The sequence below is a fragment of the Lissotriton vulgaris genome, chromosome 7 (assembly GCF_964263255.1).
Source record: "Lissotriton vulgaris chromosome 7, aLisVul1.2, whole genome shotgun sequence".
Taxonomy (NCBI): domain Eukaryota; kingdom Metazoa; phylum Chordata; class Amphibia; order Caudata; family Salamandridae; genus Lissotriton; species Lissotriton vulgaris.
The window spans coordinates 899,318,843-899,346,502 of NC_141695.1; the positions used below are offsets into that span (position 1 = coordinate 899,318,843).

Below are 27,660 nucleotides of genomic sequence, written 5' to 3' on the forward strand. Positions count from 1 at the left end.
ACAACCCTTTACTCAGGGCCTTCCAGCGATCTCGCTTGTAGATACTCAATTAAATAAACCCAATAGTCTTTGGATCTTGAATTAGCTGGGAGCACTTCTTCATAGGTCGCTAGTGTGTCCTTGCAATAGGCTAGAATAAGATCTTCCAACCAGTGTCGCAGCGTTGCACACCTCGAGCTATTCCAGTGGAGCGAGATTCTCCGCTTTGCCATCAACAGTGCTATCACACAGAACTTTCGTTTTCTTGCTCTGATTTGAGGGACAAGGCCTAGTAAGCACACTCGTATAGTACAGTCAATGGGTGACTCTAACATAACGCTCAGTGGCTCCGTCACCTGGACCCAGTAGTTCGCAGTTTTTGGGCAGTGCCAGGCAAGATGAATGAAATCTGCCCCCTCCACTTTACACCTTTTGCATCTAGAGTCTGCACATAGACCGTACTTCTAAAGTCTTTGTGGTGTGTAATACATTTGGTGCAAATATTTATAATGGATTATTCGCAGATTTCCATTCGGAGTTAGCATGTTGGTTAGCATACATGTTATAGACCATTCATCTGTGGTTACCTGTTCAGTCATGATATCATTCCATTTTTGTCTCATTTTCTCAGTGTTCCCCGCTATATCCTCCTGTAGTCTAGTGTATAGCCTAGATACCATGTGAGCTGCCGTAGGTGCCGTTATTATGAATTGCAATGAGGTCATTGTGGGGGTTCTGCAGGGTATGTCGTGTACAGCCCTTTCATCGCCCTCTGTAGCCTGTAGTATGTAAAACTAAATAGCAGTGTAGGGTTACTAATATAACTCAACTTCTCCAGCGATTTAAATTGGCCCTCATAGAGATCGCCCATTGTATCTATTCTGGCTTGTTGTAGTGGTCCCATGCCCACTTCCTCTTGCGTGATCGAGAGCCCTGGGTGATGTGCCAACGGCAGAGCCGGCGCATATAATGGCAGCTTTCACGCTTTCTTGCCCATCAAATACCAGGCCGTGTTCGTTGCGTCAATAGTATTTATATCACGAGAGTGTAATGGCGGTCTTTTGTGTGGTAGTATGGCCGATAGGGGAATGGGTTGAGTGTCACCTATTTCAACTGACACATGCGACATGAACGGCACTTCGTGATACCAGTAATGTGCTAACTGTGCTTGTGCACATAGATAATAAAGGTAAAGATCTGGCACCCTAAACCCTCCCTGCGCGTAGGGCAGTGTAAGCGTTTGCAATTCCAGTCTAGCTTGTTTACCCGCCCAGATGAGATGGAGCACCAGCTTGTTTATATTGCGGAAGAGTTCGGCGTCCTGATAGGAATGTTATTGAAAAGATAAAGAAATTTGGGCAGCAGCACAATTTTTACTATGGCAGCTCTATCCGCTAGATAGAGTGGTAACTTGTTCCAGCGATTTATTTTCTCCTTTAGATCTAATATGACCCTTCCATAATTTGTTCGTGTGACCAGTTCAGGGTCTCTGTGGTACCAGATGCCCAAATAACGCGTGGGGTCTTCTCGCCATTCTAGTGGGTAATCCGCAAATGGGGCGGTGCTGTCCGTCAGCGCTAATATTTTTGATTTTGACCAGTTAATTTGCAGGCCTGAGTGCTGTCCGAATTTTATGTACTCGCGCAGCAGGGGGTTAAGATTTTTGTCCGGGTCTTTTACATATAGCACCATGTCATCCGCATATAGGGACATGTGTAGGGGTCGTGTAGGGAATTGGAGAGCAGAATAATGATGATGTTGCCTAATTTTGCATGCGAGTGGCTCTAGTGCCAGTGCAAATAACATTGGGGACGAGGGGCATCCCTGCCTGGTTCCTCTGTCTAATCTGATCGGGTCCGAGACATAGCCATTCACTTTTATGCGGGCCGTGAGGTCAGTGTACAGCATTTTTATCCATTGCATAAACATTATTGGAAAGCCCATGCGCTGAAGAACTGCGTGTAGATATGCCCACTCAATTGTGTCGAAGGCCTTGGCGGCATCCAATAAGACCGCCGTTGCCTTGGTGTCAGGTTTTAGGTAATGAGATAATGCAAAAAGCGTTCGTGTATTGTGCGTCGTGGATCTGTCTGGTATGAAGCCAGATTGATCCGGTCTAATCCGAAGCGGCATCAGAGGCTTGAGCCGTGCCGCGAGGACACTCGCAATGATCTTGGTGTTGACATTAATAAGGGATAATGGCCTGTACGAATCGCAGTACTCTTGATCCCTCCCCGGTTTCAACAGAGCAGCTAGCATCGCTTCTCGTAGAGACGCTGGGAGTGTCTGCTTTTCATGGGCCTTTCCTACTAAGTGTGGTGCTAATATATCTGCAAATGCCTTATAAAATTTGCTCGTAAAGCCGTCTGGGCCTGGTGCTTTGCCGTTGGGGAGGGCTTTAATTGTGTCAGTGATTTCTTCAACCGTGATGGGGCGGGACAGGTATGCTCTATGTGCATCTGATAGCCATGCTATTTCCACGTCCGCCATATAGTCCAGCATATCGGCTGTTGACACATTTAGGCGGGATTAGTACAATTGGCCATATGTCAGTCGGAATTCGTGCAATATGCCCTTCATGTCATATCTAACCGTGCCTACCGAATCTTTTATCGTGTGTATGTGTTGTGGGGTATGACCGGAGCATATCTTTTGAGCTAGCGCCCTCCCTGGTCTGCCTCGCTCTCCATACGCCCTCGCTATCCCACGCTTCGAAACATATTTAAGTTCATCAGCGGCGTACTCCTGGTGCTCTGATAGGGTCGTTTTTATATCCCCCAATATGGTGGAGTGCCTTGTTTGTGCATACTGTCGCTCCAGTTCACTCAATTTAGCTTCCCGAATATTCAATTGCCGTCTGATGTCTTTAAGGATTCTCGCAGTGGGACTAATGCATTTACCTCGTATTGTCGCCTTAAATGCGTCCCAAAGTAACCCCTGATCCTCCGTAGTGGGCATTATGTTCGAAATATTCCACTATTGCTGCGTGAATGGTGTCAGTGTATGCAGAGTCTAGAAGTGCTGTGGCATTGAACCTCCAGGTGAAGGGGGGTGGGGGGGTTGTAATGTGGCAGTTGTAAGGAGAGTAACACCAGGCTATGGTCAGACATTGTGCGTGGTAATTGCTTAATGGAGGAAGTCCATAGCGAGACCTCACTGGACCCCAGCCAATAGTCTATTCTCGACCAGCTGTTGTGCGCTGCAGTTATGTGTGTGGCTTCTAATTGGCCCGGATAACGTGTTCTCCAAAGGTCGGTTAGTCGTAGATCAGTGATAGCATCCTGCAGCTCTGCTAGTGCCCTTTTGTGTGGTTCCGTAGTATTTGGGGAGCGGTCTAGTCCATCTCTGCAATATTAAAATCGCCCCCCCATATTAGGTTCCCTACTTGGATTTCAGAGATAGCATGCCATAGTTTAGTGTAGAACCCCGGGTCGTCTGTGTTTGGACCATAAGTGTTTATTAGTGCCATATTTTGATTTCGAAGAAGGCCAATTACTATAACATATCTGCCCTCTGTATCCTTTAGCACCTTAGAGACCTTAAAGTTAACCCCCTTGCGTATAAGAATACTAACACCACGTGCATATGAGGAGTAATTTGAGGTGTAGACTGCCTCAGCCCATCTCTTACCTAGTGTGGCCGGTGCAGCAGGAGCAATGTGTGTCTCTTGAAGAAATGCGATGTGAATATTTGGCGGATTTTTTTGGGGTTATTCAGACCCCTGACACTCCAGGTGATTAGGTTAAGCTGTGCTGCTTTCATCATATCAGAAAGTTACATGTGTATATCGTATCAACTTGAAGCACCATAGCTTAAACATCCTGTGAGTTTTCAGAGTGTCTAGAACAAGGAATTCAACTACGTCGCAGTTCCTATGTGAACTGGAGTTTGCAATGCATCTCAGGTGCAGTGATCTATAAAGAACATTCCCAAAAAAACCACCCTCCCCCCTCAGCAACCCAACCCTGCCAAAGCCATATCCCTGATTTAAAAAAACTGTGGAACAAACCTGTGGTGGGGAGCACCCATCTAGGGGGTCCACTAGGTGCGCACATCTCCACCCACATTGTGGATGTGGACAGGTGTCCTGTCACAATCAACAAAACGTGTACATAGTGCTGCATATGGAAGCGTCTACAGTTCTTTTGCACTGATCCACAGATCGCGAAACCTCGTGGCTGTCAGTAGTGCAATCTTAATTGGCATTTTCATCAGGGAGTCATCTCACCCCCCACTTTCTATGGTGAAGCAATTCTAGCATAGAGTACCACCCTGTCTGCCCATTAACCTAAGGCAGTCCATATATCTGCCATGTCTCCAGCGCGTGTGTGGCTATAGTTAAGTGGCCGCAGGACCGTGTATTATGACCTGCCTAATTTTCGAAGCATTCCACCAGCCATCAGTACAAATAGTCCTCTTTTGGGCTGTCGTGTGGGTGCTGGGACTCAGTGCCAATCGGCCTTAGTGCAGAGTGCCTGATCAGTACCCCTGCGTACTGCTTACAGTTTTAAGGTGGTATTTGATCAACCATGGGGTCCATACAAAAAGAAAGTGTCAGAGTCTCAGACCCTACCGATTTAGCGATGAGACATTATTACCTGAACAGGGCCGCTCAGTCCTCGTCTCCTTGCTGCTCCTCTCGTCCTGACGTTCGCCTTTGCCTTCCTAGCCTTTTGATATATTCATGAGCCGCCTACGGCGTGGGAAGAACCGTGGAATGCCCTGCATGAGTTACCTTGAGTTTTGCCGGGTAGAGCATGGAATATTCTACTCCCAGATCCCGCAGCTTCTTTTTCGCCGATTGGTATTCTTTGCGGGCCATTTGGACAGCCATGGTGTGATCCGGTTAGAACTCAAGTTTGCTTCCCTGGTGAGTGATGTCCCCCTTTTCCCGTGCCCGCCTGAGGACCATATCCCTGTCTCTATAGTTCAGCAGACTGGCTATGATGATGCATGGGGGGGCCCCTGGTTTTGGACGTGGCGCAAGGGATCGGTGAGCACGCTCCACCAGGAACACAGACGAGAATTCCTCTGCCCCGAACAGTTCTTTGAGGAGGACTTCCACATACTGCTCCATTTTTCCCGTGTTCGTTGATTCCGGAAGACCTGCTATGCGAATATTGTTGCGTCGGGACCTCGCTTCCAAATCCTCCGCCTTGCTGCGTAGCGCTTTCTCCATGGTGGCGCAGTTCTTGGTGTTGGTACTGGAGGCATCTTCCGCCGCCGATATTCTCGTTTTCGCTTCTACAAGCCGTTCTCGGTTTGTCCATTTTTGTGGCCATATGGTCAACTCTTTGCGTTACAGTGTCCAGCTTTCCGTTCATTTCTTGCAGGCTGCGCTGTATGGCACGTAGCACACCTTCCATGCCAGTGCCCTCGTCTGTGTCATTGTCCCCCTCCGCCTCTGACACACTGGTAGTTCCCTTATTCTGCTTCTTCGCTTCGAATTGCAGTTTTGTTTGCTGCTTTTCCGGTTTGCCCATTCTGCCTGCCGGTCTTGGGGTGTCGCAGCTCAAGCGTGGGACAGTGTGAGCAGTGTGTCCCCTTCTGGTCACCGTGGTCATCCGGTGGGAGTAGGGTTACTGGAGCTAGATCGCAGTTATATTGGCTTTAATGTCAGCAGTCTTAGGCGGCACTTTCACAAAGCACGTCGCAGGTAGTGTGCTTCCGTCCACTCCCCTACACGGACATTGCAGTCACTGGGAGCACAGCAGCATGTTGTAGTGCTCCAGCCAGCAGTCATACGCAGGTGTTATGCAATTATCGGCGTTGCTTCCCTCCCTTGCTTTGGGTATGCTAGGCAGCCCCCTCCATGCGTGACAGTCTAGGTCTATGCCATACCTTTTGTAGAACTCCTCCCTAATTTCAGCAGTGGCGTATTTAGCTGGCCTCAGTTTATCTCGCTGTGTGCGTATTTAGATGTTGCTCCTATCACAAGATCCACATTACTTCAGGAGTCTGAAGCGCCGCGCAGATTTGTACTCCACGAGGCTTCTGCCTCCGCTGTTCGTGCTTGTGAACTGTAGTGACCTGATTGTATCTCCGCGCGCTTGCGTTACTCACAGCTGTAGTCGGTGCATTGGGGGACTGGATTCCGGTGCAGGGCAGTGATAATGGCTGCAGTCATCTCTTACATCGATCGGAGAGCACAAAAGCATGCGTTTAGAGTCCGTTACAGTCGGATCGCGCGCTCAGACAGTTTGCGTTCCACCAGAGCCGCCATCTTGTGCATAATCAGCGCTCCGTGGAACGCAATACAGTTATTACTCACAGGCTCCGGCATATGTCGATTAAAGTTATTTGTTCACTACCGCGACTCCTCCGGTCTCTTGCGAGTCGTATGTGAGCCTCTGAGGGCATGATCCAGAGTCCCTGGAGGCTCTTTTCTGATCCCAGTTTCAGTTCGCGGGCGCCGCCATTTTGAAGCTCCGGCCGCAGTTACCACTTTTCAGCCCCGTAATTCCGATATTAGGTAGTTTTGGGCTCTAGAAACCTCCCCTGGTAATGACTCCAATAATCCGATGTTGCACTCCGCAAACTCAGAGCATTTTAACCGTAGCAGCCCTGCGATATCGGCAGCAACAGTCTCCCGTCCGGCGGAGCTGCCTCAGGAGTCAGCCATCCCGCAGTGCGCTCTCTAGCGCCCCCGATGATAATATAACATGAGCTTAAATATGATGCTGTCATTCAAACATAGATATTACTCAAAGGCAACCAGAAATTATAGTCAGCAAAAATCCTCCAAATTTTGCGCATTAGGTCACAATTTGCAGCAGTTTCCAAATGGAAAGGAAATTTAAAAAGGTTGGGTTTGTAAGCTTACAAAATTGTCATTTTTACAGAGCTATTTGGCATCCCACATATAACAAAAGCACTGTAATCAGTAATACCTGGACAAATGTCTACCTATATTGAGTTCCGTCTTCTGCTGAGTGACTTCGAGCAAGTATCTTTCTCATAGCACAGAAACCACTATTTCATATATTGAGTAAGAGCAACTCCCTATCCTTAAAAAGGCCCACTGTGTTCCTTAATACTGCTGGACCTTTCCGATATGACTTTTAGTCCAACCTGATGTCCTGTACCCTAGGGGACCTGGAAAATATATTGGCCTCTTTTTCAATCCTATTGTAGAATTAAGGGTCTGGAAATAAACGTCTCTATGTCATAGGTAATGATCTTTAACCCGCAAAAGAGCTACAAGAAGAAAGTTAGACTCTGAGATAAGGTGTTTGAGTTGCTAGTTCCGAGTTTCTGGGAATTAAGATTGATGACAAACTTTTGGGGTGTTTTTATTTTTCCCCCAATGTATGTGAAACCTCGACGTAAACTAATTAGACCTTTGTGTCTTACCTTGGGTTTCCATGCTTTTCAGACAGCGCTTAGATTACTCTTAACTCATACTTTACCTTTCATTGTTTTTGCCCTGAGCAGATTTTTGCATATCGTATGCTTAATTAGAAAGGTGAAAGTGTAAAGATGACCAGTAGTCGTTGGTAAGTTAGATGTAGATGTTCGAGGCATGAGGGCTGCTGAATTCATATCTGTATTTACAACAAGGGGTGGTGAGGGACAGAGTCTCTGAATCTTTGGACTGGGTAAGAGTTGTCTGTTTAACTCAGACACTCTGTTCATCACCACCCCCTTTTGTAAATCGAATTCATATCTGTGCATAGATCGCCGCCTAGTGTTGGGTCCGGATGATTGCACATTGTTGTCCTGGAAGAGTCTTCGAAGTATCACGAGATAGGGGGCTCCTCCCCTTGACTACAGTGCGCATGGGCATCCTCAGATTGTTTATCTCGACTCCAGTTTCCAAAACTTGTACTCTTTACTCCTAAGGCCAAAAGGCCTTCACAGCGTCGGTATTGTATCGCTCGGTGCCTGTCCCTTTCGAGTTCTTCAATCGACGTCGAAAGACTAACTTTATTTCGACAACACAGGCCCAGACTACATCGACGATGGAACGGACCCCGTTCAAGCGGTGTCCCGTTTGTTAGTCGAAATACTCCAACTTAGATGTGCACCCAGTGTGCAATACATGTTTGTCCCCCGACCACGACGAGTCAAAATGTTTCGCCTGCTCGAAGTTCCGCTCGAAGAAAACTATCAAACTTCGATGCGCGGCGAGGCAGTCGGCCCAACAGTCGGCCCCTGCACCTGCGAACATCTTCGATGCGGGGGACGAAGAGGTCCTCCCTGAAGAGGAGGAAGACGAAGAAGACGTTCCCGAAGAAATGTCGGAACCGGCGTCAGAGCAGGACTCCAACTTCGAGGTGGACGAGCAAGCTGAAGAATACGTCCACGACCAAGACGTCGTCGAGGTAGGAGACGACGATGAGGCCCTTGGGGCCGTCAATGACGACTCCAATGGAGAGCCGAGCCCGCCCGCAGTTACGGGGCCTATCACTACGATACCGCCCCCTCCGGCTCCGGTCGAGGCATCGCCGAAAGGCCTTAGCCAAGATCCTTCTGCACGGTCTACAGCCCGCGCCAAAGCCAGGCTAAGACCCTTTCCAAGGAGCCATCGGTCGATTCCACGAAATCGAAACCGAAACAGTTGGAGCCGAAATCGAAACCGAAACTACTCAAGATGGTGGTCGGTTCGTCGTCAACGCACGTCCAAACAAAGGCTGTTGACGATCCTTCGGCGTCGAAGATGGCCGTCGGCTCCAAAACTGGGTCGTCGAAGCAGGCCTCGACCAGCAAGCATGTCGCCTCGAAGGGCTCGGCGTCGGCGCCGACGTCGACGGCCAAACATGGCGAGAAGAGCAAAGACCTTCCGTCGAGGAAAAGTCTCGAGACAAACCTGTCTGGACTCAAGACTATGCTTGGAAAACACGCTGAAACAACAACCAAGGATGCCCCGAAGGTGTCGGCAACGCCCAAAGATGGGGGCCCAACGCGCCGGGAGCTCGATTCGACGCGGTCAAGCGAGCGGCCTACACAGGCGTCGAAAAGGCCCGAATCAGCCGTTTCAGGCTCGAAACCTACGGGCTCGGCGCAAATAAAGTTTGGACTTCCACCTACGGCTCGCCCAAAGCATCTCGAACGCCATGACACCGCAGAGGCTTCCAAGACGTCGAAGGTGTCCTCCAAGTCCACGCACGAACAGGTAGTCTATCACGAGCCTTCATATGACAACCAGGCTAAACTCATGATTGACTCGGAGACAGGCAGGCTTACCGTCCACAAGCGGAAGGTCGCGCCTGAACATCCGTTGGAAGGTTACAGGATTCCCCTCAAAAAGAAGATGGTCTCATCTACCTCTCCTGTTCTTTTTGAGCCTGTTCAGGACTATTCGCAACATGTGCCTCATTCTCCAACTCGGAGTGAGGAGGACTTAAATACAGACTATGGCCAAATGGCATACTCTTACCATACAGACCCTGATCAGGATGACTCGCATCAATGGTCAGGGACAGGGGATCAAGGCGATGACCCTGATGACCCCCATACAGCTCCGGACTCACAGTCCTACAATGTTAAACCATCTCCAACTGAGGACACCGCAGCATTTAATGCATTGATTGAACGTGCTGCCCTTAACCATGACGTCGACATGCATGCCGAGCCAGTGGATGAGGATTTCTTATTTGACACCTTCTCAACATCTGAACGCTCCACTAAAACACTACCCATGCTTAAAGGGGTCCTCAAGCATGCGACGGCCATTTTCAAGGAGCCAACCAAAGCCAGGGTTATTAACCCCCGGATCAACAAGAAATACAGGCCTGCCCCAGTGGACCACACCTATATCAAAGGCCAGCTCCCCTTGGACTCCCTCGTGGTAGCTAATGCACGCAAGAGGGCTAACTCTCAAACCAGTGGTGACGCTCCCCCTCCGGACAAAGAGTCAAAAATCTTTGAGGCGCCTGGAAAGCGTGTGGCAGCGCAAGCCGCTAATATTTGGAGAATAGCCAATACACAGGCCCTGTTGGCTAGATACGACAGGGCGCACTACGATACACTAGAACAGTTAGTGCAGCACATGCCTGATATGTACAGAGAAGGTGCAGAAATGGTTATACAAGAGGGGAAATTAGTCTCCAATGCGTCAATCAAATGCGCTCTGGACGCAGCAGACACAGCGGCAAGGGCAATTAATACTAGCGTGATGCTGCGACGCCATGCATGGCTGCGCATCTCAGGGTTTAAATCCGAGATCCAAACTACTCTTCTCAATCAGCCGGTTAACCCGGACTTCCTGTTTGGACCGGAGGTTGACACAACACTTGAAAAAATGAAAAAAGACACTGAGACGGCGAAATCCATGGGGGCTCTACAGTCCCAGCAGTTTCGGGGCACTTCCTTTCGTCGCTCCGGTAACAGGGCAGCCACAAGAGGACAGGCTCTACAGCACTCCCAATACGCCAAAGGCAACACGCAGTCTACCTACACGAAAAACACCAGAGGTGGATACCGTGGGAACAGCGCCAAGGGGAGAGGACGCGGCAATAACAACGCCAGATCCTCCGCCCCCAACAAACAGTGACTTCTTGTCACTGCCCCCCGACCATCTAACACCTGTCGGGGGAAGACTCCAGCAGTTCCTGCCTCTCTGGGAAGACATTACAACAGACAGGTGGGTGAGACAACTTATCCGGTACGGCTATTGTCTAGAACTAACCTCCACCCCCCCAACATACCCCCAAGAAACCGTCCTATGTCCGCAGAGCACACGCACTTATTGCAGCAAGAAGTACTCTCCATGCTGCAAAAAGGAGCCATAGAACTTGTGCCTGTAGAAGAGCGGGGTACAGGGGTGTACTCTCTGTAATTCTTGATTCCAAAAAAGGACGGGTCCCTGCGGCCCATTCTAGACCTCAGACCCCTCAACCAATACATCCTTTCAGAACACTTTCACATGCTAACCTTACAACAGGTCCTGCCGCTGCTCCGTCAGGGCGACTTCCTAGCCACCCTGGACCTCAAGGATGCATATTTCCACATTCCCATTCACCCAAGTAACAAAAAATATCTCAGGTTCACTATCAACAATCAGCATTACCAGTTCAAGGTTCTGCCGTTCGGGGTCACTACTGCTCCCAGGGTCTTTACCAAGTGCTTAGCGACTGTGGCAGCGCACCTTCGCAGGCAAGGTGTTCACGTGTATCCCTACCTGGACGACTGGCTCGTTCAGGCCAGTTCAGCCAAGCAGTGCTGCCGCGATATGTCGCGGACCATTCACCTCCTTCACAGTCTGGGGTTCTCACTCAACTACGCGAAGTCTCACCTGCAGCCAGCCCATGTGCAACAGTACCTAGGCGTGACACTAAACACCCAGTCGGCCACAGCGCAGCCGAACCCTGCCAGGGTCAACCGCATGCAGCTGCTCATTCGGAGGTTCCAACCTCAGCGATCCCTCCCAGCGCAGGTGTTCATGCAACTGATCGGTATGATGGCATCCTGCATATACATAGTCCCGCACGCGAGACTGCACATGCGTCCCCTTCAAGAATGCTTAGCCCAACAGTGGAACCAGGCTCATGGCCATCTAAAAGACCTAGTGTTGGTGACTGGTCGTGCTTACAACTCTCTGCATTGGTGGAACCCACAAAACCTTTGCAGGGGACGACCGTTCCAAGAGCCTGTCCCACAAATAGTGCTAACGACGGACGCATCTCTCCAGGGGTTGGGGAGTGCATGTCCTCCACTACACGGTGCAGGGACTATGGACAACACAACAGCAGAAAATGCATATCAATGTGTTGGAGCTGATGGCAATCTTCATGGCACTGAAGGCATTCAAGTTGCACCTGTGCAACAAGGTCGTGTTAGTCCGGACGGACAACATGACCGCCATGTATTACATCCAGAAGCAGGGAGGCACGCACTCCCCGCAGCTGTCTCACCTAGCCCAGAGCATGTGGAAGTGGGCCATTCAGAGGAACATCTTCCTCATGGCGGAGCATCTCCCGGGTGTCAACAACCAAATGGCGGACCTGCTCAGCAGGCACAGTCATCAGATGCACGAGTGGGAGATCCACCCGTCAGTACTCTATCCATACTTCCAACGGTGGGGTCATCCAGACATCGACCTCTTCGCCACAAGCGAGAACGCAAAATGCCCAAACTTTGCCGCCAGGTTCCCACACCCGCAGTCTCAGGGCAATGCGATATGGATGAACTGGTCAGGCAGATTTGCGTACGCTTTTCCGCCAGCCCCCCTCATACCTCTGGTGGCGCGCAAACTGCGACAGCACTCCATGACACTCATCCTGGTCGCTCCAACGTGGGCACGGCAAGCTTGGTACACCACGTTCCTGGAACTTTCAGTGGTGCCTCACCAGCGGCTGCGCCTCACTCCCAGCCTCCTCACTCAGAGCCATGGCGACATTCAGCACCCAGATCCCCAACAGTTGAACCTTGCGATTTGGCTCCTGAGGTCATAGAGTTTGGATACCTGAACTTGCCTCCTGAGTGCATGAACATCATCAAGGAGGCAAGACGACCGACTACCAGGGCCTGTTATGCAGCCAAATGGAAGCGGTTTGTTATTTACTGCTCCAACAATGACATTAATCAGTTGGACGCATCTACGCAAAACATCATATGTTACTTATTGCATCTGTACCAATGCAACTGGCATACAGTTCAATCAGAATCCATTTGGCGGCCATAGCCGCTTACCTTCAAAACAGGCAGCACCTTTCCGTTTTCAGGGTGCCTGCCATTAAAGCCTTTTTGGAAGGACTTAAGAGAGTAATCCCTCCCAGACACCCCCCTTCACCAGTCTGGAACCTAAATATCGTTCTCACCAGACTCATGGGGCCACCCTTTGAGCCACTCCATTCCTGTGAAATACAGTTTCTTACCTGGAAGGTGGCCTTCCTAATAGCTATTACATTGCTGCGGAGGGTCAGTGAGCTGCAAGCCCTCACAATTCAGGAACCCTACCTGCAAATTCATGCAAATAGGGTGGTGCTTCGCACCAACCCTAAATTCATGCCAAAGGTGGTTTCGCAGTTCCACCTTAACCAGAACATAGAACTGCCAGTTTTCTTTCCTAACCCTGACTCAGTGGCAGACAGAGCACTGCACACCTTAGATGTCAAAAGGGCTCTCCTGTATTACATCGACAGCACAAAAGACTTTTGAAAGACTAAACAGCTGTTCGTTGCCTTCTCTCCACAACATAAAGGCAACCCCATCTCCAAGTCAGGTATAGCCAGGTGGATTGTTAAATGCATCCAGATCTGTTATCAAAAGGCTAAACACACGTTAACAGTTCCCCTAGAGCGCATTCCACACGCAAGTTAGGGGCTTCCATGGCTTTCCTGGGTAACATTCCTCTAGAGGATATATGTGGAGAAGTGTGGCTCAGGGGTTAGAGGCGGCAGACCCAGAAGCTGAGATCGGCCCCGGACCAGGGTTCAATTCCCCGCCTCGGCGGGTCTTGGGCTAAAAATTCCACGGACTCGATAATTCTCGCTCCGGTGCCTTCTCGACTCACGGGTTCACACTCTGCGACTCTGGGCAATAGCTTGCTTAATCTCCACAACGGCCCCTCGCGGCGGGATGCCTGGCTTTCACCTTGTGGATATCCTGCCGGGGTTATCTCACAGGGGAATACCAGGACGGGTTCCCTAAGCAAGCGCCGGGAAACCCACTGCGGGTAGCTGTGCGCTATATAAGCTCAAATACATTTACATTTACATTTACATGTAGAGCAGCCACATGGACCACCATACATACATTTACCAAACACTACTGCGTAGATGTACACTCCAAACAGCAAGCTGCTGTAGGACAGGCTGTTCTCAGAACTCTCTTTCAGACTACTGCAGCTGGCACAGGCACCCACCGGTAGGGAGGTAACTGCTATTTATTCTATGCACAGATATGAATTCAGCAGCCCTCATGCCTCGAACGGAATATGCTACTTACCAGTATGCATCTGTTCTTGGCATGAAGGGCTGCTGACATTCATATCGCCCACCCTCCTCCCCGGTGCCTGTCGCAGCTGTAGCTCTCAGAATCATTTTCAGGCATGGTTATCACTTTCAGTATTACACTCCATCTCTGCCACAATGGCGAAAAACAATCTGAGGATGGAGAGGATGCCCATGCGCACTGTAGTCCAGGGGAGGAGCCACCTATCTCGTGATACTTCGAAGACTCTTCCAGGACAACAATGTGCAATCATCCGGACCCAACACTAGGCGGCGATCTATGCACAGATATGAATGTCAGCAGCCCTTCATGCCAAGAACAGATGCATACTGGTAAGTAGCATATTCCTTATTAAAGCACAAACACTGGCACCAAAGGTACGTCTTCACCCGGTCAGCTCCTCGCCGCAACTGCCGGTCAACTGTCACCCACTGCCCAAGGTTCTATACTAGAACACAAGAACGTCATAGAGCCTTGGGCAATGCGCGTGACAGCGGCAGCAGCGGGAGGCAGGGAACAATGAGTGGCAATAGGGAAACATGTACAACACAACACCTCTCCTTTTCAATAATAAAAAAACAGAACTATGGTATGATAGCGAATGAGACAGATGAGGAGGAGGAAGGGACCAACCTCTAATCACACTCAAAATCGTGTAACTTAGCTGGTGGTTTTATCACTCCCCCACATCTGCTCACCGTAGGCTCATCACAAACACTGATGTCATGAGACATTACATACTCTACAACTGAACCATCTGATTCAACATTTTATTGCTTGTGCTCTGATCATCTTTGTCCTCTTCAGATAATTCCTCACTCAAACTACCACCACCGTAATCCTGAACAGGTGAGCCACCAGAAGCACTCTCACCCCCAGGAGACACAACAATGGTACCCTGCGGGTAAGAACCCCTACCGGCATCACCATCCAGAATCCAATCGTAGTCTTGAGAAAAGGAACCATCGTGGTCATCAGGAATGCAATGAGAATGTGAAGTAAACTCACCATCTTTACACAATGACAATGATGAAAAATGCCATGTTTTGCCATCGCTCAATAGAGCAGAATTACAGAAAACTTTCTTAACCTCCATAGGTTGTGAGTAATGACTCTGCCCTTTACTTGTGAACTTAGATTTCTTCACTCTGACCTTGTCACCCACTTGAATGAAAACCTTCTTACATGAATGTTTAGAGTCATAATATTTATTGCTGACCATTTGTGAATGCTGCAAACGTCTTTTAACTTTCCCGGGGGACCAATACTCTCTTTTAGGGGTTGCCCAACCCACGTTATCTTTAGTGATGGGAGCACAAAAGGACTAGTACCTGTAGATTCACAAGGAGTCACCCGAAAAGCCCAAAGATAGTGGATAAGTTGTTTTCTCCATGAAAGGTCATTTTGGTTAGCTAATTGAACCACTCCTTTAATCACACGATTAAATCTCTCCACTGCACCATTCCCTGCAGGATGGTACACAGAAGTGGTCTTATGAGAGATGCCATTATCCTTAAGGAATTCTTTACAAATGGCATCGGTAAATTGTGGGCCATTGTCAGACCCTACACAGCTTGGAAGACCTTCCCTAAGAAACAACTTCCGCAAGAAACTCACAACCGTTTTGGCCTCTGCGTTCTGAACAACTTCCACTTCGGGCCACTTCGAAAAATGGTCCACTAAAACAATGAGATACAATTGTTCCCCATGTTCTCGAATGGGCCCAGAAATATCAATGCCTAGTCTAACCCATGGCATGGAAGCACAAGAAAGTGGCTGAAGGGGTGGTCTAAGTGTGTGTTTAGATTTGTCGGCATTCTCACACGCCACACAATTCCTGACACTCCTTTCAATTTCGATGTCAAACCCGGGCCACCATAAGAGTTCCTGACTCTACTCTTGGTTTTCCCTATGCCAAGGTGGCCCTCATGACAAATTCCCAGGAGTTTTGCATGTAAACAGATGGGAGGAATGACCTTACCACTCCTTAGTATCAAATCTCCTTCAATAGATAGCTCATCTTTGAGTTCCAAAAAGGTATGCAGATGTTTGGGAATACTCTTTTTCAAAGGCCAACCTGCTTTTATATACTTCCTTACTTCAAGGAGGATAGCGTCCTCCTCTATAGCTGTAGACCAATTCAGAATGTGAAATGCAGGGTATCTCATCCACAATGTTAGCTATGCAAAATGTTTCTATATCTGAAACCTGGTCATCCGTGTTGGGTAAGGGTAATCTACTTAAACAGTCTGCCACCCTATTCTTTATACCAGGAAGGTATTCTACATTGTAATTAAAATCCAACAATTCATGGATATGCGTGCAAGGCGGGGAGAGGCACATTGAAGACTCTTGGTAGAAAGAACTTTTATCAAAGGTTTATGGTCACTTCTCAGGGTAATCTGATACCCCATATGTACTGTCTAAAGTGCTTCTGGCCCCAAGTGCATGCCAGTGTCTCACGCTCGATCACGGAGTACCTTCCTTCAGTAGGTGTGATCGAGCGTGAGGCAAAAGCCACAGTTACCTCTTTGGCTTCTTCAGTAACCTGGGGCAGCACAGCGCCTAACCCTGTTAGCATCCGTGGTTACAATGCTGTGGAGTGAAGGATTGAATCCCTTGAGGGATGGGGCTTTGCAAATGTAATTTTTAATTCTTTCGAAGGACTCCTCACATGTAGCATTCCACTCAAATGTTTTGTTTTGTTTAATCAGTTCTTTTAAATGAAAAGTTTTTGAGAAGAAATTTCGTACAAATTTGGCATAAAATTCAGAAAGGCCTAGGAAGGCCCTAACTTCCTCCTTGTTTTTGGGTGAGGGAGCCTCTCTAATTGCGGATAGTAACACTTTTTTTGGTTTTATGCCACTCCCATCAATCTCATGTCCCAAGTATGTAACCTCTTTGGTAGCAAACTTACATTTGCGCAGATCAGCAGTGAGCCCATGGTAGTCAAGTATGCCTAAAACTCTGTTCAATTTCTCGTCATGTTCCTTCCTGGTGGTGCCCGTTACCATAATGTCATCTTGAAAAATGAGGAGATTCTTTTCCTCTTTAAAGATTGTGCGCATCAATCTTTGGAACAGGGCCGCAGCCGAGGCCAGTCCAGATGGTACTCTCCTAAATCTAAAACATCCCAGGGGCGTTACAAAAGTGATGAGACTCCCACACTTAGGATGCAACGCCACCTGGTGGTAGGCTGAGCTTAAATCAATCGTGGAGAACCACTTGGCACAGTTAGTTTAGGACAGCATTTCACTAATTCTTGGCAAGGGGAATTGGTATACCAAAATGTTTTTATTAAGGTCTCGTAGATCAACACATAAGCGGAGTTTGCCGTTGGATTTCTTAGCGATAACCAAAGGCGAAACCCACTCGGCTGACTCTACAGGCTCGAAAATACCAGCCTTTTATAACCTCATTAGTTCTTCCTCCACTTCACCAATGATGGAAAATGGGATGTTTCTGGATTTATGTATACAAGGGACAGCATTATCCTTAAGCTTGATCTCATGGACGAATCCTTTGAGTTTGCCTATGTTATCAGAGAATACCCTATGATACTTTCTCACAATAAAGCTATTATAATCCTCTTCAGTTTGCAAAACCAGCACAGGATCAGGGCTGTTAGGGTCTAGAACTATACCTAGCTATCCTTGGTCAACCCATCCTAACACAGAAGGACCCGCCTTAGAGACATACAGTTTACCTAACATTTGACGAGATTTAAATTGAAACTGCAGTTCCCTGAAACCCAACATTTCAATGGGTTCACCTGTGAATGTTTTTGGAAAAATATCAGGAGTTAGTAATTTTCCGCCAATGACAGGAACACATTTTTCCAACCACACATTCCCGTTTACAATAGTGTAGGGGGACCCTGAATCAGCAACTATCGAAATGTCCACCCCGCCAATATTCAAATGACATATCGGTTTCTTCTTTTGCTTAACCCATCATCAACATTCAATACAAATAAATTCAAATCCTCGTCATCCGAAGAAAATGCATCATCATGTCCCACTGGTACCACCAGCTTTTACATTTCTCCCTTGTCTGTTTCTTTTGGCACATTGCAAGGAAATGCCCAATTAACCAACATCTCAAACATTTTTGTTTTAACGCAAGACATGTTTTGTCATTTGCCAAAGGGTATCTGCTACCGCATCTGAAACATTTCCTATCATCAGAAAGTTTAGCTTTTGAACTTGAATCTTTCTTTTGCACGTAACCAGAACGGGGTTTACTGTAAGAACTCTTAGAAGATATGACTTGTGCAATGGTGTATTTGTCCTCCGTGGTGGCTTTCTCTTCTTGTAACACTGCCTTAGCGCATGGACCAGTAAGTTCTGTACATTTTACAATTTCAATGACTTCTTCCAGTGGAAATTCCCCCTTTGCCCACAACTACTCTTGAACATTTTTATTGGAAGACCTCATAACAATTTGGTCACGAATAAACTCGTCATGTAACGAACCAAACCTGCAAGTAAGTGCAAAATTCTTTAATGCAGCCACAAAATCCTCCACGGATTCTTCCGGAGCTTGTTTACGCTGAAAGAATTTGAATCTGTTACTTGAGATAGAAATAGTTGGTTTGAAATACATAGTTAGATCTTCCAAAGCAATAGTGTACACATCTCCCTCTCTGGGTTTTTTATTTATGCGATTGTATATTTTCATTGCTTTAGCACCTAAACAATGGAGAAGTATTTTTTTCTTCCTTTCAGGGGTTAACTCCTCTTCATCCTCAAAAGTAGAAATATAATTTTCAAAATATTCCCTCCATTCCTCCCGTTTAAGTGCATCATCGCCTGTAGATGGAATAAAAGGCTGTGGAGGAGACAGGTTCCAAACATTGCCTGAAGCCATAGTTGATGAAATTGGGAAACAAACAACTAAAACACACAAAGAAATATATGCAAATTGTAGTAGTTAAGAATAATAAGTGCTCCTGTCTCGTCGCCAAATTGTAAAGATGACCAGGAGTCGTAGGTAAGTTAGATGTAGATTTATTAAAGTACAAACACTGGCACCAAAGGTACGTCTTCACCCGGTCAGCTCCTCGCTGCAACTGCCGGTCAACTGTCACCCACTGCCCAAGGTTCTATAGTAGAACACAAGAATGTCATAGAGCCTTGGCAATGCGCGTGACAGCAGCAGCAGTGCGAGGCAGGGAACAATGAGTGGCAATAGGGAAACATGTACAACACAACAGAAAGGTAAACAATTTGAAACCCTTTAACATATTCTATGTCCATTGTTCTGATGTGTTCAATGGCATGTGTGGCTGTAGATACAGATGGCAAACACAAGGAGATGATGGACGGAGCGGAAACTTTTCAGACACTCGCCCCCAGTCACAGATCTGAGTTGAATCCATCATCATTCTTTAGCTCACTTCGCTACCCCAGATCAGACCCTGCCATATTCAAATCAGTCTTGATCCTGTTCCTCATGGGAACAGTTTAGCCTGAACTGCCAAGCCAGGTATTCCCTGGACCGGAAACAAGCATCCTGGGACCAATTTCGGGGTAACACCCCTCATCAGCCAAGCTAGCTTGAATCCAGTGACAAAGTGAGCATACTTGCTCTTCATACTCCTGCCATCTAGTGTTGGGTCCTGAGTTGTGCAAGTTGTTTTTCTTCAAAGAAGTCTTTCCAGTAACGACCCCTCTATGCGGTAATGCACATGGGCATCAACTCAATTGTTAGAGTTTTATCTCTCTGCCATCAGGTTCGGACGTGTTTGCCTCTGCTCTGTGTTGCGACTCAGTTTCAGTTTGACATTCGGTTAATTTTTCTCTATTCTTCATTGGTATTGTTAGCATTCGCTCTTTTTACATCTGCGCCTCCTCTGAAAAAGCAGTTGCCACAGGTTCGACTCCGTTAGACTGAAGCCCTTCGTGGGTCCGCCCTTCAGTGCCTATCTTGGACATTGATTTTTCCAAAAATGCTCCACTTGTAATAGAACGCACGCCTTTTTGATTTTGTCCGTTTTGCCACTTGAAGTACTCGCACACATCGACATTCGGTGCACTACTTGTGAATGGCTTCAAACTACAAGCTAAAACATTCAGCATCGACCTCGATGGACCCAGACCAATGTTTGGCACCAGGTCACCCTTCGGTGCCTGCTCTGCAGTCTAGGGCGACAGTGCATTACGCCTCAAAGTCCAAAGCTTCGGACCCGAAATCCTCAGCTGAAAACTGCAAAGAACTCCTCAGCCTCTAATTCACCTGTGGAACCAGTTTTGGAAAAGTTGGACATTTGACAAAAGAAAATCCACCTATAGGTGGGGACTGGCCACATACTTGCTAAGCCTTCCTCTCTTCCACCACTCAAGAGGAAGCTGAATTTTGAAGAAGCACTGGAAGTGCCCCTTCCTCCTCGGAAGAAAACTATGGACAAGGCTTCCAGCCCTGCCTTTCTTCCATGTGCCTCCACACCTCCGCCACCTTCTCCTTCATCACTACCATTACCTCATTTCCTCCACCATTATCTCCACCTTAAGACGCATTGGACATGTCACCTCAGGGATCACCACTTTCAGACACTGGTGGACACAGGGGCCACAAGGGGACATGTATGACCCAGAGCCCCCTGTAGATAATGATCCTGACCTTTACCTGGCTCACTCTTCCCCCCTGAGGATGCAACCTTTTATCAAGTGGTCTAAGCGAGGGCAGCAGCCTTCCACAATGTGGAGTTGCACAGGGAGTCATTGGAGGATGACTTCCTTTTTGACACTAGTCCACCACACACAGCACCACACAATATCTGCATGTGTTAAAGAGAATTCTGCGACGTACTGAGGAGATTTTTAAGGGCCCAATTAGGGCTAGGGTCATAAAACCAAGAGTGGACAAAAAATATAGCCTGCATCATCTTACCCTATCTTCATCAGAGGTCAGCTGCCACCAGACTCCTTAGTTGCCACCACAGCATGCAAAAGAGCAAACTCCCAAGCCACTGGAGACACACCGCCTCTAGATAAGGAGAGGAAGTGGATAGACACTGCGGGGGAAAGGGTTGCACCACAGGCTGCTAACCACTAGCGTATTGCCAATTCCCAGGCTCTCTTGGCGCGGTACAGTCGAGCCCACTGAGACGAGATGGAGGAATTACTTCAATATCTCCCAAAGGAGCATAAAAAAACAGGTTCAGAAGTTGGTAGCGGAGGGACAAACCATTACAAACACCTACATAAAGAGAGAGAGTGGTTATGGAGACTTGAGGGGCACTGCTAAAGGTGGTAGTGAGGGAATCCGTGGCGGTGGTTGTCATTGGGGGGCGCCAAAAAACAATGTAACACAGTGCTAAAGATGGCCCTGCTGTTTACAGTACCCACTTTTCTACTCCTATCAAATTCATGTCTGGCTTAAGGTTCTGTGACTGTGAGGGATTTGATACGAATAAAGGCTGCCTGTAGTAGTTCATTAATTTTGCAACAGACGTTGAGTAACTTCATGAACTTGGCTTTCTATGAACAGTTGTATACATATTGAACACAGTGTGCAATGAGGGTTTTCCATATATCTATGGTTAATTGTCAATTTGAACTTGGCTACCCGTGAAGTGTATAGTGCAGTGTCCAAATTGCATGTAACACATGCTTGCCACACCTAAGGGAGTTATATCTGTGATGGTATGAATTATGTTTCATATTATTGTGAGCGATTTTGTACTTACTTTCAGGCCTCTAATGCCATATTAGTTCATAGAGTTCTGTCTATAAAAGAAGTTTGGATAATGTCATCAGTGTCAGTGAAGCCTGAGGACAACTGCCTGGGAGAAATGATAGTAAGTACATTAAATATTATGGTATTGGGCACCACAGGACTCTCGGCTATTTAAACACTGGGATGGCTGATCTCTTCATGCCCTTGGCTCTTGCATGAGATATAGGACGGAGGAGACAAAACCATGCGGGAGCGTTCTCCTGTCTCCAAGCAATATTCATTGGCTATTTTACAGTAGTTTTGTTTGTTATAAAGTCTGTGTCTCTACGAATGGATGCACTGTACTTAGAAACGCTGTATGCATTAGTGGGTACAGTCAGTTGGCTTGTTGCCATCAATAACTAAAAGGACTTTGTTACTGCATTCGCCTAAAACTGCAGTACTGATGTCTAAAATGCGCCTTTTATGTTGGCGATCCTATGTTTTCTGCATGTGTACTTGCAACGAATTCAATAGAGCATGAATGGTGCTTTGTCTTGAAAATTTCTCTTTGCTTCTATGTGGGTATGTGGGAAATCTGGAGGAATCCATTCAGATCTTGAAACTGGCAGCAGTTATCGAGCCAGATCCGGCCAGCGCCAGTGAGATGTGTGAACTCTTCCCCGGTGCTGTCTTCCAACACCAGGACGTATTCACCAGCACCCATTGAGCAGCTACTTCCAGAAGGTGAGGAAGGCCTCTTACTTAAACTCCATCTTGGGCCAACACGGTCAAGAACTACTATTACTATTCCATCTACTATTAGTGCCTATTCTGCCAGCTAGCATGTAGGGCAACAACGAAGGACTTTCCCTTCTGTTTGTTCAAACAACACCTGGATTGAACTGTTAAAACAGAAACGAAGACCCTGTACCATAGCTGGAGCACCATATAGAACCTTGCCCAAGACCAACAAAACTGGAGGTCCTTTGCCAAGAAGTCGCTGGAGCCTAACACCTTGATGTTGTTAACATCAGGGACACAAAGTCACTCAGCTTAGTCACTTCATAAATGCATAACAGATAAACTGTGGCTTCCAGCCAGGGATTTTTTCACTTTTCAAAGCTATGTAGGAAAGGAATACACAAGCAATATAAGAATGACAGATGTATATGAATAAAGCAGTAATAATACAAATAAGCATTTACAAAGCACTTACAATATGAATTTATTGCTACGGAAAGGAATCATTTTTTGTCAAATTTGCAGAACGAAAGATTTAGGAAAAAAACAGTAAGTTGGTAAACTTAGGTGTTGCAGAATGCATGCTACTTCTTGGTGCCATTTCATAATTCGTTATGCTCACTAAGCTATATTAGAAGGAATTGTAACGTGTGACCTACAGGTAACACTAGGGTATGTGTAACGAAAAGAATAATCATTGAGCCACCTACATAAAATACACATATGTGACCTGCATGTTTCACCCTAAGCTTTGCAGCAGTCCTATTACCACACGTGTTATTCAAATTGAGAGGCATCCCATGCTGATTGTGCTGAAGGGGCAATGACGCTGTATCTTCCATGCCTAGGCTGACCTGATGGGCCTTGAAGGGTGCACTCCCACCCCACTGCACAGTCCGGGCCTGCATTAACCCTCACTACTATTTAATGATGAGTCAAACCTGTGACTAAACACATACTGATCTCTCAAGCAGGTGCACTAACCACCAGAGTTATCTTACTGCTAGTATACTGGTGACCTTGTTGGATGTACAAGGATCGCTGCAGAAGGTGCCTTATACCAGTTAGCTATTTTAAGTCTGTTTGTGACCATTACAGTAATCCCGAACAGCTATCCTGTCACATTTCTGCGTATTGGCAATTTGTTTGGAAGGCAGATTTGTTTTAAAAAATGCATAAGATGACCTTCATACTCCGCTCCACTTGACTCCACCCCCTGTGACTCAGTCCCCTGACTGTTTCCACCACCCTACTCCCAATGTTTGTGCGCCCAGAGTTTAAAACAAAATCTTTTTCCAAGTACTGCATTTGTCAAGCATATTGTTTAATTTGAACTTATGTTTTTTATTTAAAAAATATATTTGTAGGCTTTTGGGTAGGAAATGCATTCCTGTTTGTCCTGTCTGAACAAATATATTTGGGTTGCTTTGCAGAGTTTTCTCTGTTGTGTCTTCCATACTTTCCAGCTTGTGGTAGGTCGGCTTCATAAAACAATTACAAATAAAAATTCACCTTTACAGATTGAGATGTGACTAATGGCTGAGATGCTATCCGCAGAGGCTGTCAACCTGAATTGTGTGATCGTGGGTCTGTTCCCTGACATTCCTGTGCATCACTTTCAAATAATTTCCATTGAGAGCGCTTAAGAACTCTTAACAAGTGAGAATTACATGTGAAAGTGAAATGATCCATTTTAATTAATCTTTAGTCTTCATTTTTATCTATGGATCTCGAAGTCAAATGTACCAAGGTTGGAGGATGTTTTTTCGAAATATTGTTTTGTGATTCTGGTAGTTAGTGGGTATGCTTATTTGGAGGGTACTGTTCAAGGGTACACATGGGTGTAAAGGCCCATCTTTTCCAGTGCTAAATTTAAGCCAGTGGTTTCCAGTACTCAGCACCAGCACTATATTGTCAGCACAGGCTCTAGTAACAGTCCACCATATGGTGGCGCTGTCTGTCTAATATTGAGGGGAGAGGAGTTGGCCTAACGGCTAGGGCGGGAGATCTCGAATCTGGGGAACTGGGTTTGAGTCTCGGCAATGACGCTGAACATCTAGTGATTCTGGGCGAATCACTTAATCTCGCCGTCCCTAACAAAAATGAATGTGTCCTCATATAATGCAACTGGTGCTATGTAAAGCGCTCTGATAACCAATTCGGGTCAAGTTTGCGCTATATAAAACTCTGTATAATAATAACTGTGTTTATTAAGTGAGTATATTTATTAGGCACAGGAGCTACCTAAAAGCTCCCTTCCATCTGAAAACTTTCCTTCTCCCTTTGACATCGTTTAACCACTCGCTGAATTTCTATGAAGAGAACAAGGGCCCGATTTACAAACCCATTTTGCAGTCACAAAGCCTGCGATTCCCAAAATCATTGAGTTTGCTACTGCAAAATGGCTCTTTGACAGGCTACTGAATCGCAGAATGGATGTAGAAACCCATAATGATTCACAATTTGGAAGGGGCATGTTTATAGTGTCCTTTCCAAATAGAGATTCATTAAAGGATGTGGTTGTATTCTGAGCTAACCACTCCCTTTCCCCTATCCTGAAATGGAACATTCTGTCCATTAGAATGCTCTGATTGTAACGAGCATTTTCTGTCAGAAAGCGCCTGGGAGACTTGAGAATAAAGACTTGTTTTTTAATACCAAAGTCGATGTTGCTTCCTTATAACACTGGTGACCACTTCAAGCTGCAAAGGGGGCAGCCTCCATTCTCAGTCCACTTCTCTCTCTGTAAGCTGTCTAAAATTAATCCCTTGGGATGTACAAATCATTAATTAAGGAACTTGCAGAGAGGAATTCATTAGAATCGTTGACAGTGTCAGAAGGAAGCACTTCATCCAGCATTACTGTGGGTTCTTAAGTTCATGTTTCAGCTGTTCAGCAGACAACCTAGTGTGTGTGGGTGTGTGGTTACAGGGATGTTATAGTTAAGTTGATGTTTTACCCACACAAAACCTTAGAATTCAGCAGTTATAGTTCTATTTCTAGTTATACGTATGTTAAGAAACTATAACTTGTGGCCTAAAGTTACTTAACAGCATGAGTTAAACTCCTTCAGAGAAGTATAAGTAGAACTATAACTGCTGAGTTTCTATTGTTTGTGTGGGTAAAATATCAACCTAGCTATAACGTCCTTAGTAATGTTTGTGTTTTTCAGGAAGTTTCTTTGTTTTTTTAACATAAAGTAATAATGAGTGTGTTTTCTTTTCTCCTTCCGATTGGCTTCAGATCCGCAGGATATTAGTCTGTGGATATCCATAACTTTCTTATTTTAATAACTACTGAACAGATTTACACAAAATTATGAAAAGTTCTCATTCTAAACCAAGTCCTACCTTTCTGTAAAATTTGGTGTAATTCCATTAAGCGGTTCAGTCTAAAAACTGTAAAATCGCAATAGACATTGCATGGGGAAAAAGCATTTTTGGACCTCCTTTTTTTGGCCCTTGTTTCACAAATCACTCTGAGACTTTCCAGACAGCAGCGCAATTAACTTGCATACTAGTTTTGAAAAAATTAGTCAAGATTTGTCAAGCGGAGCCAAAGTTCTTAGTAAAATGCTTTGTCTATGGTAAACGTTGGTCCTTACTGTAACTACCTACTGGCTACTGCCAGTAGGTTATAGTGAAGTCCACGAGTGACGATTTCATCCTTTTCATCGAAGGATGATTCTTTGTGATACACTCTCAAAGTTTGGGGTACAACATAACACTTTACTAAAATGGCATCTGCAAACATGACCCAACCGCCTATGTTTTTAAATGAAGCACATGACCATTCTCTACCTTGGAAGGAATGGATTAAGCTATTCGAATCATATCTCATTGCAGTTGGAGTGCGAACATTTAGTGCGTTCAGAAAACATGTTTTACTACACCAATTAAGAATTCATGAATGTAAGATCTACGAAACAGTACCAGTGCTTAAGAAGAAGGTGGTGATTAGGATGTGTACATAGTTACTGTTCTAAAACTGGAGACCCACTTAGTGAGAAAGTAAATGGGGATTTGGAAGGGCACAAATAGTTTTGTAGGTCACAAGGGACACAAGAAAGTGTCACTAATTCTATTGAAGTTCTGAGAGGCATGAGTAAGTTATGCGATTTTAGTACATTAAATGACTCCCTAATAAGAGATCAGCTGGTACAATATACCAACAATGAAAGGATACAGGAAAACTTGTTAGCCTAAATTCCATGTTTACAAGAAGCTATAGAGAATACAAAATCTATTTATCACACTGCCATATGCATTAAAATAATTTAACTGCCTACTGAACAAGTTACAAAGGAAGGTATGGACAACTCTGCCAACAAAGTGACTAAAGTCAAGTCATTGTCAAGTAGTAGTATAAAAAAATTCCCTGAAACGCAAATGTTTCCATTGCAGAAGTAGCAACAATCTTGCAAATGACATTAATTGCCAAGCAGGGCAGGCGTCTGTAAAAAAGTGCAATAAAAGGGGGCATTTTGCCAGATTTTGTAGAGAGGGGAATAGTAAACAAATTAATTGGGTAGAGGATGTGAGTTAGGAATTAAAAAAAAAAATTTCAAGTACATAACAAGGTAACTGAAATCAACTGGTGAGTTTTCCAGAGTACAAGTTCTGTTTTAATGGTGAGCCTTTAAAGAAGTATGCTATTTTTTTGCAAAAAGAACTTGACCGTCCTACAGAATTTGGTATATTTCGAGCTATGGATTGCTCCCAGTGACCTGCCCTTATGGTGGTAGTCAAGAAAGATGAGGAATAAATATAAGGCTATGTGTGGATTTACAAGACCTCATTGCTAATATTTTGGTGGAAAGGAATCCCTTGTCACTCATAAATGACGTTTTAAACACAATAGGTTTGGGTTCCTGTTTTAGCGTCATAGAGTTATCTATGACATATCAAGTGGCGCGCCATCCTGATCCCAGACCATTGACAACATTTACCACATCTGCAGGAGCATTTATGTTTTACAGAATGGCATTTGGCATTCCTCTGCAGCAGCAGTGTTTCAAAAGATTATGCAGGAAATGTAATCTGATATCCCCAACAAGTTATGTTTTCAGGACAGTATTGTGGTGTATGGGTCAGCGATTTCAGAGTACAATGACATTTTAAGATTGTATTAAGGAAATTAAGCAATGTGGGCCTAACACTGAAAAATTATAAATGTCAGATTGGGGTGAAGACGTCATTTGGGTACATTATGTCAGAAGATGGTTTCAAACCGAAATTAAGTTTGTTGGATGCTGTAAAGTAAGCTTCCAATCTAACCAACAAAGGCATACATAAATCTTTCTTAGGTTTTGTGAAGTAGATGTCCAAATATGTCAAGACATTTTCAGAAAGGAACACAATTTGAGTGAAATGAGGAAAAGTG

The 27,660-nt window shown here is 45.9% G+C and overlaps 1 protein-coding gene across 8 annotated transcripts in view; it reads left to right on the plus strand.

The window, feature by feature from the left end:
* RNF130 (ring finger protein 130) overlaps positions 1 to 27,660 on the plus strand; it is an 839,118-nt gene that overhangs the window by 385,211 nt on the left and 426,247 nt on the right. The gene's annotated exons all lie outside the window — the stretch shown is intronic.